The sequence below is a fragment of the Symphalangus syndactylus genome, chromosome 10, assembly GCF_028878055.3.
Source record: "Symphalangus syndactylus isolate Jambi chromosome 10, NHGRI_mSymSyn1-v2.1_pri, whole genome shotgun sequence".
In the NCBI taxonomy this organism is placed as follows: Eukaryota; Metazoa; Chordata; class Mammalia; order Primates; family Hylobatidae; genus Symphalangus; species Symphalangus syndactylus.
The window spans coordinates 72,515,585-72,529,352 of record NC_072432.2 but is presented as its reverse complement, the minus strand read 5'-3'; positions in this window follow the sequence as shown (position 1 = coordinate 72,529,352).

The window sequence follows — 13,768 nt, the reverse complement described above, 5'->3', positions numbered from 1 at the left end:
GAGTGACATGATCCAACTTCAATTTCAAAAGGAACACTGTGGCCAATATGTCTGAAAAGAGATTGCAGATATTGAGAATGGAAGAAGGAAGATGGGCTGGGAAGCCATTGAAAGAATTCTCATGAAATGATGCTTTCTTGAACCAGGAAACTAACAGGGCAAGTGGTGGGAATTGGTCAGCTTCTAGCTATATTTTCAGGTAAAGCTGACAAGATTTGATAAAAGAGAAAAAAAATCCAAGGATGCCTCCAAACTTTTTGGCATGAAGACATGAAGGATGGAATTGCTGTATCTGAAGATGGCGAAGAGTGTGGGCAGCGCAGGTTTTAGGAAAAGTTTGTTTCAATTGTATACACATTAATTTTGAGATGCCTCCTATAAATCTCAGTGAAGATGTCAACTATGTGGTTAGAATATGAATCTTGGAATTCAGAAAAAACGGTCTAGATGGAAATAAAAGTTTGGAAGTTGTCAACGTAGAGATGATATTTAAAGCCATGAAACAGGATGAGCAAGAGTAGATAGAGAAGGAAAGAGCACAAGGGCTGATCCTTAGGTGACTCAAACATTGAGAGGTCATGGAGAAGCAGAGGAATTGACAAAGAACACTAATAAGGAGTAAAAAAAGAAGCTTAACACCAGGAAAATGCGGTGCCTTAAAGCCATGGGAAGGAAGTGCTTCTAGGAGGAAGGAGTGTTAACCCGTATGGAAGGCCCCTGATAAGTCCAGAATGATGCACTGATTTATGCATTTAGCAACAGGGAGGTCTTTAATGACTTTGTCTAGAATACTTTTTGTAGGGGAGAACTAATTATTGTGGTATTAAGACAGAATAAGAGAGAATTGGGAAGAAAAACAAATATACACAACTCTGTCAAGGAATTTTGCAAAAATGGGAGCAATTAGGGACAGAGTTTGGATAAAAAGGAAAGAGAGAAATATTCTAGTTGGCACAAGTAGCCAGAGCCTCATTTTTAAATTCAAGATTCCTTTATTAATTACACAGATTTTCTTCTTTTAAATATTTTTCTAAAAATAGTTCATTTTCTCTCTTAACTTCTTTGTACATTGGTTCCTTACCAGATCCCTTCAGAATAGTTCCCCAAATAAACAGCAACCACCAGAACTGTATATATATGTATACACACACACATATTTGTGTGAGTGTGCATGGATACATCTATACATATGTGCATGTATGTTCATATATAAAACATGTACGTATATGTATATGGCAGTTCACCTTTTTGACCATTACTTTTGTCTCTGACATGAATTCTGAAGGAATCTCTCTGTCTTTCTATATATATACATATATATATGTTTATATATATTTACATGTGCGTAAATATGTATGTGTATATATGTGTATGTATTCACATTTATGTATCACATGTATAAAACATACCTACATATATATATATGGGAGTATGTGTATGTTTGTGGAGAGAGAGAGATTTGAGATTGAGAGAAAAGTCCCTTCAAGATCCATTTAAGATGTGAAGGTGATATTCAAAAAAAAAGATCGATTGTTCCACAAAATAAAAGAGTCCTTTTGCCTGTGACCTGATACTTATTGCCCACTTTGTATCCAGCAGTGTTCTAGGCCCCGGAAATTTAGAGATGAACAGTACAGACCTAGCCTCATCCTATCCTCTGGGATGACCTACAGAATCCTCAAAGTAGTAGGGTGTTCCATCACTGAGTTAAGCTAGAGCTGTGTGTCTCAACCCTGGGAAAGATTTTGTCTCTTATGAGATATTTAATCATTTCTGGGGATATTTTTATGGTCATGATTTGGCAGATGCTACCAGATGTCAGAGATGCTGCTAAATATTCTATAATACATAGCTCAGCCCCACACAACAAAGAGATTTCTGGTCCAAAATGTCAATAGCATTGAGGTTGGGAAACCCTGAGCAACAGGATATAGGGAGAGCCGTATTCTCTGAGCTTACTATTAGGTAATACTACTTCACCGTCTTTCTGCATTAATTCAAAAACGATATATTTTAAAGAGGATAATAAGCAGACTGGACAGTGGAAAATAAAACAGTATATATTTGGAACAGGATGCTAGGGACCTATTATGAGTGTTTTGAATCCTGACTAAAAGACCTACTACTGACTTGTTGACAATGTTGGTAGATGACCAAGGAATGAACAGGAGAAATTTTCGAGGCGTACTTTATATGCTTCATAATTTTACCAAGCCGCGAGAGAAATTGTGTCTCTGAGATGGGCTGCTCTCTGCAAAGCAAGGATCTCTCCACAAGGAACAATATCAATTATATATCAGAACATTGGATTCTGATGGTTCAACTCACTGTAGAGATTTGGATTTAGGTTAGAACAAATATAAGGCCCGCATGCAGCAGCATCAATCTGGACAACGTAAATGAAGTTACTCAGCCAGTTTCATGAGAAAACAACCTATTCTGTTCCTAAACCAAGCAATTAGAGATATAGATGGCTAATGCAATTCTATGTGTCAAAAAAGGAACACGACTTTTGAGTTTCTAAGGTAGATAAAGTTATTCTGTACTCTTCTTCACTGCCCAAGTAATGGCAGAAATGGAATGCCAGATAGCTTAAGCAAAAAGGGAAATTGATTCACATAAATAGTAAAACCTAGAATTTTAGAGGATAATCTCTGGATGAATCTAGGACCTCAAATAATGTTCTCAAGGAAGCCTTGGTCTCTTTTTAGCCATACTTGTTCTCAGTCTCTGCGGGGTTTCATTTTTTCCTGCTTTATCCACACTTTTTCCTTTGGTGAGGAAGATGGTGGCAAAAAAAAAAATCGGGCTATCTCTAGCCAAATTAATTTTATTCAATGTAGTTAAAGTTTATGAATCTCAACTAACAAAGAGATCTTTCACTTTTACTCCCCTGTACAAATACAAATTTTTATAAATCCTAAGTGTTTTACTGCATAAATACTGGAACTTCTATCAAATTATTGATATCACTTTTAAATATCCTTTGTGAGGTTCACTGACTTATGACAAGTATGATTCCCTTGCCCCTGATGACAGTGGAAATGCCTCCTTCTTAGCTGAGTGTTAGAAAGGCCTTCCCACCCTGCTGACCACAAAGCAAACTTTGGAAGCATCTTAGATTTTACTCAGTTGTAAAAATGCCTCTAAGTGTAACGTGTTGAGAAGCCTGGATGTGGTGGTCCCCACGTCTAGATGTCAAATTTTCATTTTCTTTCTTCCTGCCGTGCAATTCCTATGAATGCCTATGTCTTTCTTGTCTTTAAATTCTGAGCCTGTAAACTTGTTTCCACGGCAATGAACACAGGAAGCTCTAAATTTACATTTTTTCCAGGTTGGCAACCCCAAAAGAAGGTGATCGCTCCTAACTTCCCTATAGCAATCCCCCAAAACAATCTAATTTCCCAGAATCATACCTGGACCAATCGCTGGCTAAAGGATGGCAGTAGTCTGGATTATGTCCCCAACACTACATGGAATTAGGACTCTATAATTGACAGCCCTTCAACAACCACAGGAGGGATACTGAGCAGACAAAATCAAGATATGTTCACCATAATCTTCAAATTATTCATTGATTGGAATAAAACTGGACAGTATGCCTTTCTTATTGACACAAATAATTAGAATATTTTGATTTCCATTACTTCCCACTATGGGAAAAATTAAATACTAAGGGAAGAACCCTCTTTATTTTTTTTTTTTTTGGTATTTTACAACTAAAAGGGATCTTAGAAAATCGAGTCCAACCCCTCACATTACACTTGAGGAAACAGTGAACCAGAGAATTGAATTGGCATGATTTAGGGTGAAGCTAGAACCATGCTAACGTCCCTGGATTCCTAAACCATTGGGCTTTACTCTATACAAGCCTGTTACTCAAATGAAGATAACAACTAAAAGATCATTTCCATCATGACAGGGCCTATAAAATGTGTATAATGTTAAGTGATTTAATAATTCTTTACCATACATTTTAATACTAAATATCAATTGCTTGGCAACTTCAAGGTGCTGACTACCATGGTCATAAACAATTAACACAATATCAGAGGAAATCATACCGAGTTTTTTTTAACTCATAAAATGTTAATATGGGAATACATCTTAACTTTTAAATGCAAATCAAATGCAACACTGTCTGTATGCAATAATTTTTTTTTTTTTTTTTTTATTGCAGACTGTGGTTCTGTACTACTCCAGGGAGCATTTTTCACATTGGGATGGAATTATGGAACCTATGCCCCTGCTGGTAACTTCTGTTTTTTCTTTTTTGTTATTACTATTATACTTTAAGTTCTGGGATACATGTGCAGAATGTGCAGTTTGTTACATAGGTATACACATGCCATGGTGGTTTGCTGTACCCATCAACCTATCACCTACATTAGGTATTTCTCTGAATGTTAACCCTCCCCCACCCCGCCTCCCGTTGACAGGCCCTGGTGTGTGATGTTCCACTCCCCACGTCCATGTGTTCTCACTGTTCAACTCCCACTTATGAGTGAGAACATGTGGTATTTGGTTTTCCTGTTCCTATGTTAGTTTGCTGAGAATGGTTTCTAGATTCATCCATGTCCCTGCAGAGGACATGAACTCACCCTTTATTATGGCTGCATAGTATTCCATGGTGTATATGTGCCACATTTTCTTTATCCAGCCTATCATTGATGGGCATTTGGGTTGGTTCCAAGTCTTTGCTATTGTGAATAGAGCCACAATAAACCTAAGTGTGCATGTGTCTTTATAGTAGCATGATTTATAATCCTTTGGGTATATACCCAGTAATGGGATTGCTGGGTCAAATGGTATTTCTGGTTCTAGATACTTGAGGAATCACCACACTGTCTTCCACAATGGTTGAACTAGTTTACAGTCCCACCAACAGTGTTTACACTTTTGTGTAACAGTGTTTATGCTTTTAAGCATTCCTATTTCTCCACATCCTCTCCAGCATCTGTTGTTTTCTGATTTTTTAATAATCGCCATTCTAACTGGCGTGAGATGGTATCTCACTGTGGTTTTGATTTGTGTGCAATAAGTTTTTAAAGATCTTTGAAATTGAAAACTTAATTACAAATCAGTTGCTAGTTTATCTAGTTTATACTGAAAACATCTGCAAAATTATTGTTAAAACACCACTATATTTTTAGAAGACAGACAAAATTCAAATATCATTGCATGATATAAGAAGAGAAAGCAAAATGTCATGAAAATTCAAAGATTGCCAGCTCAGCTTACCTGATGACTAAAGCCAGGGAAGATACACCTTATTATTTAGGTAACTATATATTTTTTCTTTTTTTTTTTTCTTTGAGACAGTCTCACTCTGTCACCCAGAATGGAGTGCGGTGGCACAATCTTGGCTCACTGCAACCTCCACCTCCTGGCCTCAAGTGATCCTCCCACCTCAGCCTCCCAAGAAGCTGACCACAGACATGTGCTGCCAGGCCCAGCTAAGTTTTTGTATTTTTGGTAGAGACAGGGTGTCGCCATGTTGCCCAGGCTGGTCTCTAACTCCTAAGCTTAAGGGATGCACCATCCTGGCCCCCCAAAGTGCTGGGATTATAGGTATGAGCCACTGTGCATGGCTTTTCTAGCTTTTTATTAACAAGGTACTGCTTATTGCCCCTCTCAACTTATTTTGTAACCAAGAAATCAAAGCTAAATAGAGGCAGACTGATATTCAGCAGCTCCCCTCCAGCTTAGCAGAACTGGGTGTTCACAGTATCTCTTCTAATTGGTTGATTTCAGTGCTGTACCAGCTTAATGATTAATTTTATGTGTCAACTTGAGTGGGCTAAGGGATGCCCTGATAGCTGATAAATACATTACTTCTGGGTATGTCCGTGAGAGTGTTTCTGGAAGAGATTAGCATTTGAATCAATACTCTGAGTAAAGAAGATCCATCCTCACCAATGTAGGCAGGCATCATACAATCTGTTAAGGGCCCAGATGGAACAGAAAGGCAGAGGAAAGGTCAACCCTCTCTGTCTGGTCTGGGATATTCCTCTTCTCCTTGGATCTCCTGGTTCTTAGGCCTTTGGACTCCAGGTCTTACACCAACTCTCTCATAACCCCCACCCCTTCTCAGGCCTTCAGACCCAGACTAAATTGCACCGCTGGCTTTCCTGGTTCTCCAGCTTGCAGAGAGCATATCATTGAGCTTCTCAACCTCCATAATCATGTAAGTCAAGTCTCATAATAAACCTCCCCTTATCTGTCTGTCTATCTATCTATCTATCTATCATCTATCTATCTGTGTGTATATATATATATATGTATGTGTGTATATATTTGTGTGTGTGTGTGTATATATATATATATACATATCTATCCTATTGGTTCTGTTTCTCTAGAGAACTCTGGCTACGGTATATTGTGTTAGTACTGCCTAATTCACCAGGTATTAAGTATTTTTAGATCATATGTGTATACAGACATGAGTTAAAATACTAAGACAATTAATATCAAAGTATAGAATTAAAAGACATCTGGCCTTCAACAAAATTGAGACTTTGGGCCGGGCACAGTGGCTCACGCCTGTGATCTCAGCACCTTGGGAGGCCAAGGCAGGTGGGTCACAAGGTCAGGAGTTCAAGACCAGCCTGGCCAAGATGGTGAAACCCCATCTCTACTAACAATAAAAAAAAAATAAAAAAATTAGCTGGGCATGATGGCAGGTGCCTGTAATCCCAGCTACTTCGGAGGCTGAGGCAGGAGAATTGCTGGAACTCGGGCAGCAGAGGTTGCAGCGAGCCAAGATCGCACCACTGCACTCTAGCCTGGTTGACAGAATGAGACTCTGCCTCAAGAAAAAAATTGAGACTTTGTTCCCTGTTCTTCATTCCCAATGAATCTCCTAATTGTCTCTCCTCATGCTCTGTGAAATCAAGCTCTCTTCACTTCACCATCTCCCCACAAAAACTGTCGCAGATAAAAATATGAAGTTTAGGCTGACTCTCTTTTCTGACTCAGCCCGCCTGCACCCAGGTGAAATAAACAGCCATGTTGCTCACACAAAGCCTGTTTGGTGGTCTCTTCACACAGACGTGCATGAAATTTGGTGCCGTGACTTGGATCGGGGGACCTCCCTTGGGAGATTAATCCTCTGTCCTCCTGTTCTTTGCTCCATGAGAAAGATTCACCTATGACCTCAGATTCCTCAGAGCGACCAGCCCAAGAAACATCTCACCAATTTCAAATCCAGTAAGTGGCCTCTTTTTACTCTCTTCTCCAACCTCCCTCACTATCCCTCAACCTCTTTCAATCTTGGTGCCACACTTCAATCTCTCACTTCTTTTAATTTCAATTCCTTTCATTTTCTGGTAGAGACAAAGGAGACACGTTTTATCCACGGACTCAAAACTTTGGCGCCAGTCACGGACTAGGGAAGGCAGCTTTCCCCTGGTGTTTAATCATTGCAGGGACGCCTCTCTGATTATTCACCCACATTTCAGAGGTGTCAGACCATGCAGGGACACTTGCCTTGGTCCTTCACACTTAGCGGCAAGTCCCGCTTTTCTGGGGAAGGGGCAAGTATGCCAACCCCTTCTCTCCATGTCTCTACCCCTTCTCCGCCTTTCTGGGGGGCAAGAAACCCCCAACCCCTTCTCCTTCACCCAGAGCAGCAAGTCCCACTTTTCTAGAGGAGGGGCAAGTACCCCAACCTCATATCTCTGCACCCCAATCCCTTATTTCCACACCCCAAACTCTTATATTTCTGTGCCCCAATCCCTTATTTCCATGCCCCGACCTCTTATCTCTGCACCCCAATCCCTTATTTCCACATCTGGACCTCTTATCTCTGCACACCAACCCCTTATATCTGCATCCCAACCCCTTTCCCACTTTTCTGGAAGGTAAGAACCCCCGAGCCCCTTCCCTCCATTTCTCTACTCTCTCTTTTCTCTAGGCTTGCTTCCTTCAGTATGGGCAAACTTCCACTCTCTATTCCTCCTCCTTCTCCCTTAGGCTGTGTTCTCAAAAACTTAAAACCTCTCCTCTTCAACTCACACCTGACCTAAAACCTAAATGCCTTATTTTCTTCTGCAATGCCGCTCAAACCCAATAAAAACTCGATAGTAGTTCCAAATAGCCAGAAAATGGCACTTTCAATTTTTCCATCCTGCAAGATCTAAATAATTCTTGTCGTAAAATGGGCAAATGGTCTGAGGTGCCTGACGTCCAGGCATCTTTTACACATCGGTCCCTTCCTAGTCTCTGTGCCCAATGCAACTCGTCCCAAATCCTCCTTCTTTCCCTCCTGCCTGTCCCCTCAGTCCCAATCCCAAGCGTCGCTGAGTCTTTCTAATCTTCCTTTTCTACAGACCCATCTGACCTCTCCCCTCCTCCCCAGGCTGCTCCTCGCCAGGCTGAGCTGGGTCCCAATTCTTCCTCAGCCTCCGCTCCTTCACCCTATAATCCTTTTATCACCTCACCTCCTCACACCGGGTCTGGCTTACAGTTTCGTTCCCTGACTAGACCTCCCCCACCTGCCCAGCAATTTACTGGTGGCTAGAGCTAAAGGCATAGTCAAGGTTAATGCTCCTTTTTCTTTATCCCAAATCAGATAGCATTTAGGCTCTTTTTCATCAAATATAAAAATCCAGCCCAGTTCATGACTCGTTTGGCAGCAAACCTGGCACACTTTACAGCCCTAGACCCTAAAAGGTCAAAAGGCCGTCTTCTTCTCAAAATACATTTTATTACCCAATCTGCTCCCAACATTACATAAAACTCCAAAAATTAAATTCTGGCCCTCAAACCCCACAACAGGATTTAATTAACCTCGCCTTCAAGGTGTACAGTAATAGAAAAAAGTTGCAATTCCTTGCCTCCACTGTGAGACAAACCCCAGCCACATCTCCAGCACACAAGAATTTCCAAACACCTGAACTGCCACTGCCAGGCATTCATCCAGAACCTCCTCCCCCAGGAGCTTGCTACAAGTGCCAGAAATCTGACCACCAGGCCAAGGAATGCCTGCAGCCCAGGATTCCTCCTAAGCCATGTCCCATCTCTGTGGGACCCCACTGGAAATCAGACTGTTCAACTCACCTGGCAGCCACTCCCAGAGCCCCTGGAACTCTGGCCTAAGGCTCTCTGACTCCTTCTCGGCTTAGCAGCTGAAGGCTGACGCTGCCGGATCACCTTGGAAGCCCCGTAGACCATCACAGACGCCGAGCTTCGGGTAACTCTCACAGTGGAAGTTAAGCCCGTCCCCTTAGTCAATACGGAGGCTGCCCACTCCACATTACCTTCTTTTCAAAGCCTGTTTCCCTTGCCTCCATAACTGTTGTGGGTATTGACGGCCAGGCTTCTAAACCCCTGAAAACTCCCCCACTCTGGTGCCAATTTGGACAACAGTCTTTTATGCACTCTTTTTTAGTTATCCCCACCTGCCCAGTTCCCTTATTAGGCCGAGATATTTTAACCAAATTATCTGCTTCCCTGACTATTCCTGCACTACAGCTGCATCTCATTGCCACCCTTCTCCCCAACCCAAAGCCTCCTTCACGTCTTCCTCTTGTATCCCCCCACCTTAACCCACAAGTATGGGACATCTCTACTCCTTCCCTGGCAACTGATCACATGCCCGTTACCATCCCATTAAAACCTAATCACCCTTACCCCGCTCAATGCCAATATCCCATCCCACAGCACGCTTTAAAAGGATTAAAGCCTGTTATCACTCCCCTGCTACTGCATGGGCTTCTAAAACCTATAACTCTCCTTACAATTCCCCCATTTTACCTGTCCAAACACGGACAAGTCTTACAGATTAGTTCAGGATCTGCGCCTTATCAACCAAATTGTTTTGCCTATCCATCCTGTGGTGCCCAACCCGTACACACTTTTGTCCTCAATACCTTTCTCCACAACTCACTATTCCATTCTCGATCTTAAATATGCTTTTTTCACTATTCCCCTGCACCCCTCGTCCCAGCCTCTTTGCTTTCACTTAGACTGACCCTGACACCCATTAGGCTCAGCAAATGACCTGGGCTGTACTGCTGCAAGGTTTCACAGACAGCGCCCATTACTTCAGTCAAGCCCAAATTTCATCCTCATCTGTAACCTATCTCAGCATAATTCTCATAAAAACACACGTGCTCTCCCTGCTGATCATGTCCAATTAATCTCCCAAACCTCAATCCCTTACAAAAAACTCCTTTCCTTCCTAGGCATGGTTAGTGCGGTCAGAATTCTCACACAAGAGCTAGGACCGCACCCTGTAGCCTCTCTGTCCAAACGACTTGACCTTACTGTTTTAGCCTAGCCCTCTTGTCTGCATGCAGCGGCTGCGGCTGCTTTAATACTTTTAGAGACCCTAAAAATCACAAACTATGCTCAACTCACTCTCTACAGCTCTCGTAATTTCCAAAATCTATTTTCTTACTCACACCTGACGCATATACTTTCTGCTCCCCGGCTCCTTCAGCTGTACTCACTCTTTGTTAAGTCTCCACAATTACCATTGTTCCTGCCCCGGACTTCAATCTAGCCTCCCACATTATTCCAGATACCACACCTGACCCTCATGACTGCATCTCTCTGATCCACCTGACGTTCACCCCATTTCCCCACATTTCCTTCTTCCCTGTTTCTCACCCTGATCACACTTAGTTTATTGATGGCAGTTCCACCAGGCCTAATCGCCACACACCAGCAAAGGCAGGCTATGCTACAGTACAAGCCACTAGCCTGCCTCTTAGAACCTCTCATTTCCTTTCCATCGTGGAAATCTATCCTCAAAGAAATAACTTCTCAGTGTTCCATCTGCTCTTCTACTACTCCTCAGGGATTATTCAGGCCCCCTCCCTTCCCTACACATCAAGCTCGAGGATTTGCCCCCACGCAGGACTGGCAAATTAGCTTTACTCAACATGCCCCGAGTAAGAAAACTAAAATACCTCTTAGTCTAGGTAGACACTTTCACTGGATAAGTAGAGTCCTTTCCTACAGGGTCTGAGAAGGCCACTGCAGTCATTTCTTCCCTTCTGTCAGATATAATTCTTCAGTTTAGCCTTGTCATTCCCTTCTGTCAGACATAATTCCTCAGTTTAGCCTTCCCACCTCTATACAGTCTGATAACAGACCAGCCTTTATTAGTCAAATCAGCCAAGCATTTTTTCAGGCTCTTCGTATTCAGTGGCAGACTAATGGTCTATTAAAAACACACCTCACCAAGCTCAGCCACCAACTTAAAAAGGACCGGACAATACTTTTACCACTTTTGCTTCTCAGAATTCAGGCCTATCCTCAGAATGCTACAAGATACAGCCCATTTAAGCTCCTGTATAGACACTCCTGTTTATTAGGCCCCAGTCTCATTCCAGACACCAGACCAACTTAGCCTGTGCCCCCAAAATCTTGTCATCCCTACTATCTTCTGTCTAGTCATACTCCTATTCACCACTCTCAACTACTCATACATGCCCTGCTCTTGTTTACACTGCCAGTTTACACTGTTTCTCCAAGCCATCACAGCTGATATCTCCTGGTGCTATCCCCAAACCGCCACTTTAACTCTTGAAGGAAACAATCTTTGCTGGTAAGGCTATGCTGAACCTCCTTAGGCATGCTCTAATTAGATGTCCTAGGTCCTCCCAATTCTTAGTCCTTTAATACCTGTTTTTCTCCTTCTCTTATTCCGTTTAGTTTTTCAATTCATACAAAACTGTATCCAGGCCATCACCAATAATTCTAAACGACAAATGTTTCTTCTAACAATCCCACAATATCACCCCTTACCACAAAATCTTCCTTCAGCTTAATCTCTCCCACTCTAGGTTCCCATGCCGCCCCTAATCCTGCTCAAAGCAGCCCTGAGAAACATCACCCATTCTCTCTCTCCATACCACCCCCAAAAAATTTTCGCCGCCCCAACACTTCAACACTATTTTGTTTTATTTTTCTTATTAATATACGAAGGCAGGAATGTCAGGCCTCTGTGCCCAAGCCAAGCCATCGCATCCCCTGTGACCTGCACGTATATGCCCAGATGGCCTGGAGTAACTGAAGAATCACAAAAGTAGAGAATATGCCCTGCCCCACCTTAACTGATGACATTCCACCACAAAAGAAGTGTAAATGGCTGGTCCTTGCCTCAGGTGATGACATTACCTTGTGAAAGTCCTTTTCCTGGCTCGCCCTGGCTCAAAAAGCACCCCCACTGAGCACCTTGCAACCCCCACTCCTGCCCGCCAGAGAACAAACCCCCTTTGACTGTAATTTTCCTTTACCTACCCAAATCCTACAAAACGGCCCCACCCCTATCTCCCTTCGCTGACTCTCTTTTCGGACTCAGCCCGCCCGCACCCAGGTGAAATAAATAGCCATGTTGCTCACAAAAAAAAAAAAAAAAAAAATGAAGCTTAGTCAGAATAAGGTATAAACAACAGGTAACAGTTAATGTTTTATACCTCCCAAGGAGTCCTGCTTATGAGCCGGGGACAAAGCTTACCCAACACAACAGGTGTGCTGAGTTATTTATTGAATAAATGTTTACTGAATGAAGATATCTACTGAATAAAGAATAAATGAACAACCTGTAGGAGAGTCATTTTGGAAAGCAGCAGCCCTTTTCAGTGTCTTTAAAATTATACACATGAGAGGTGCCTACTCAATCTATATAAAAACCCAATTTCAGCCAAAATCTCTTCTCAAAAACTCTGTGAGGTTGCACCAAAATGAAAAAAAAGAAATGAGAAGTATGGCTAATCTCCCTCCATAAATTCTTCAGCTCGTAATTGCACTTAGAAAACCTAAACCTAAGAGGAAGGCTTCACCTATCTGGCTCCCTATCACAAGAATAACTCTTTAGCAATATGTCTAGAATAGCTATGGGTTTATTTCTTATATTTGTTGTTATTCCAGGTTCTCAACCAGATTCTCAAACTGATTCAAATATTCAAATATTGTTTGAGCCTCATATGCCAGAAATGTTTTTAATAGCAGTCTCTTCAGTGTGACTCACAAACAAGAGCTACACTAGGCCAGGGCAGCTAGTGTTGCATCAGGAACATGAGCTAGCGAGAACCATAGAAGTTTGTCTCAGGTTGGGGCACAGGAGAGGGTGACTGAGTGTGGAGGCAAAGGGCTGGGACAGTGGTTTGGATCTCAGCTGGTACAGGCTGACATAATGAGCTACAGAAGCTACAGAGGCCAATTTTCCTGCCTGTGAGGACAGACTGCTCTCCAGAAGAAAGCACAAGCTATTTTACAGCTGTTTGAGCAATTTTTGAAATCCTCATTGCAATACCCAAGATGACCATCCATTATAAAATACTACTCCATCCCTACCATCACTCTTTGTCCCCCTTGTCCTGCTTAATATTTCTTGGTTAGCACTCCTGATGTCTTACTTTTTCATTGTCTATCTCCTCCCATAAGAATGTAAACTACATAAGAACAGGGACTGTTCTATTCACTGCTCTATACCCAGTGCTTGGAACACAAAAGGTACTTATTTAAAAAAAAAAAGAATAGTTGAAATGAACAGAAAATGCATTAACTATGGCACTGAGACAGTGCCCTGATTCTTGGGTTCATCACTGTCATCAGCAGAAATAAAGTAATCAGTTTCTTACAAAACTAAATATACTCTTACCATAAGATCCAGCAATTGCACTCTTTGGTATTTACCCAAAGGAGCTGAGAACTTGTGTCCACACAAAAACCCACACAAGGATGTTTGCAGCAGCTTTATTCATAAATGCCAAAACTTAGAAGCAACCAAGATGTCCTTCAGCAGGTACGTGGA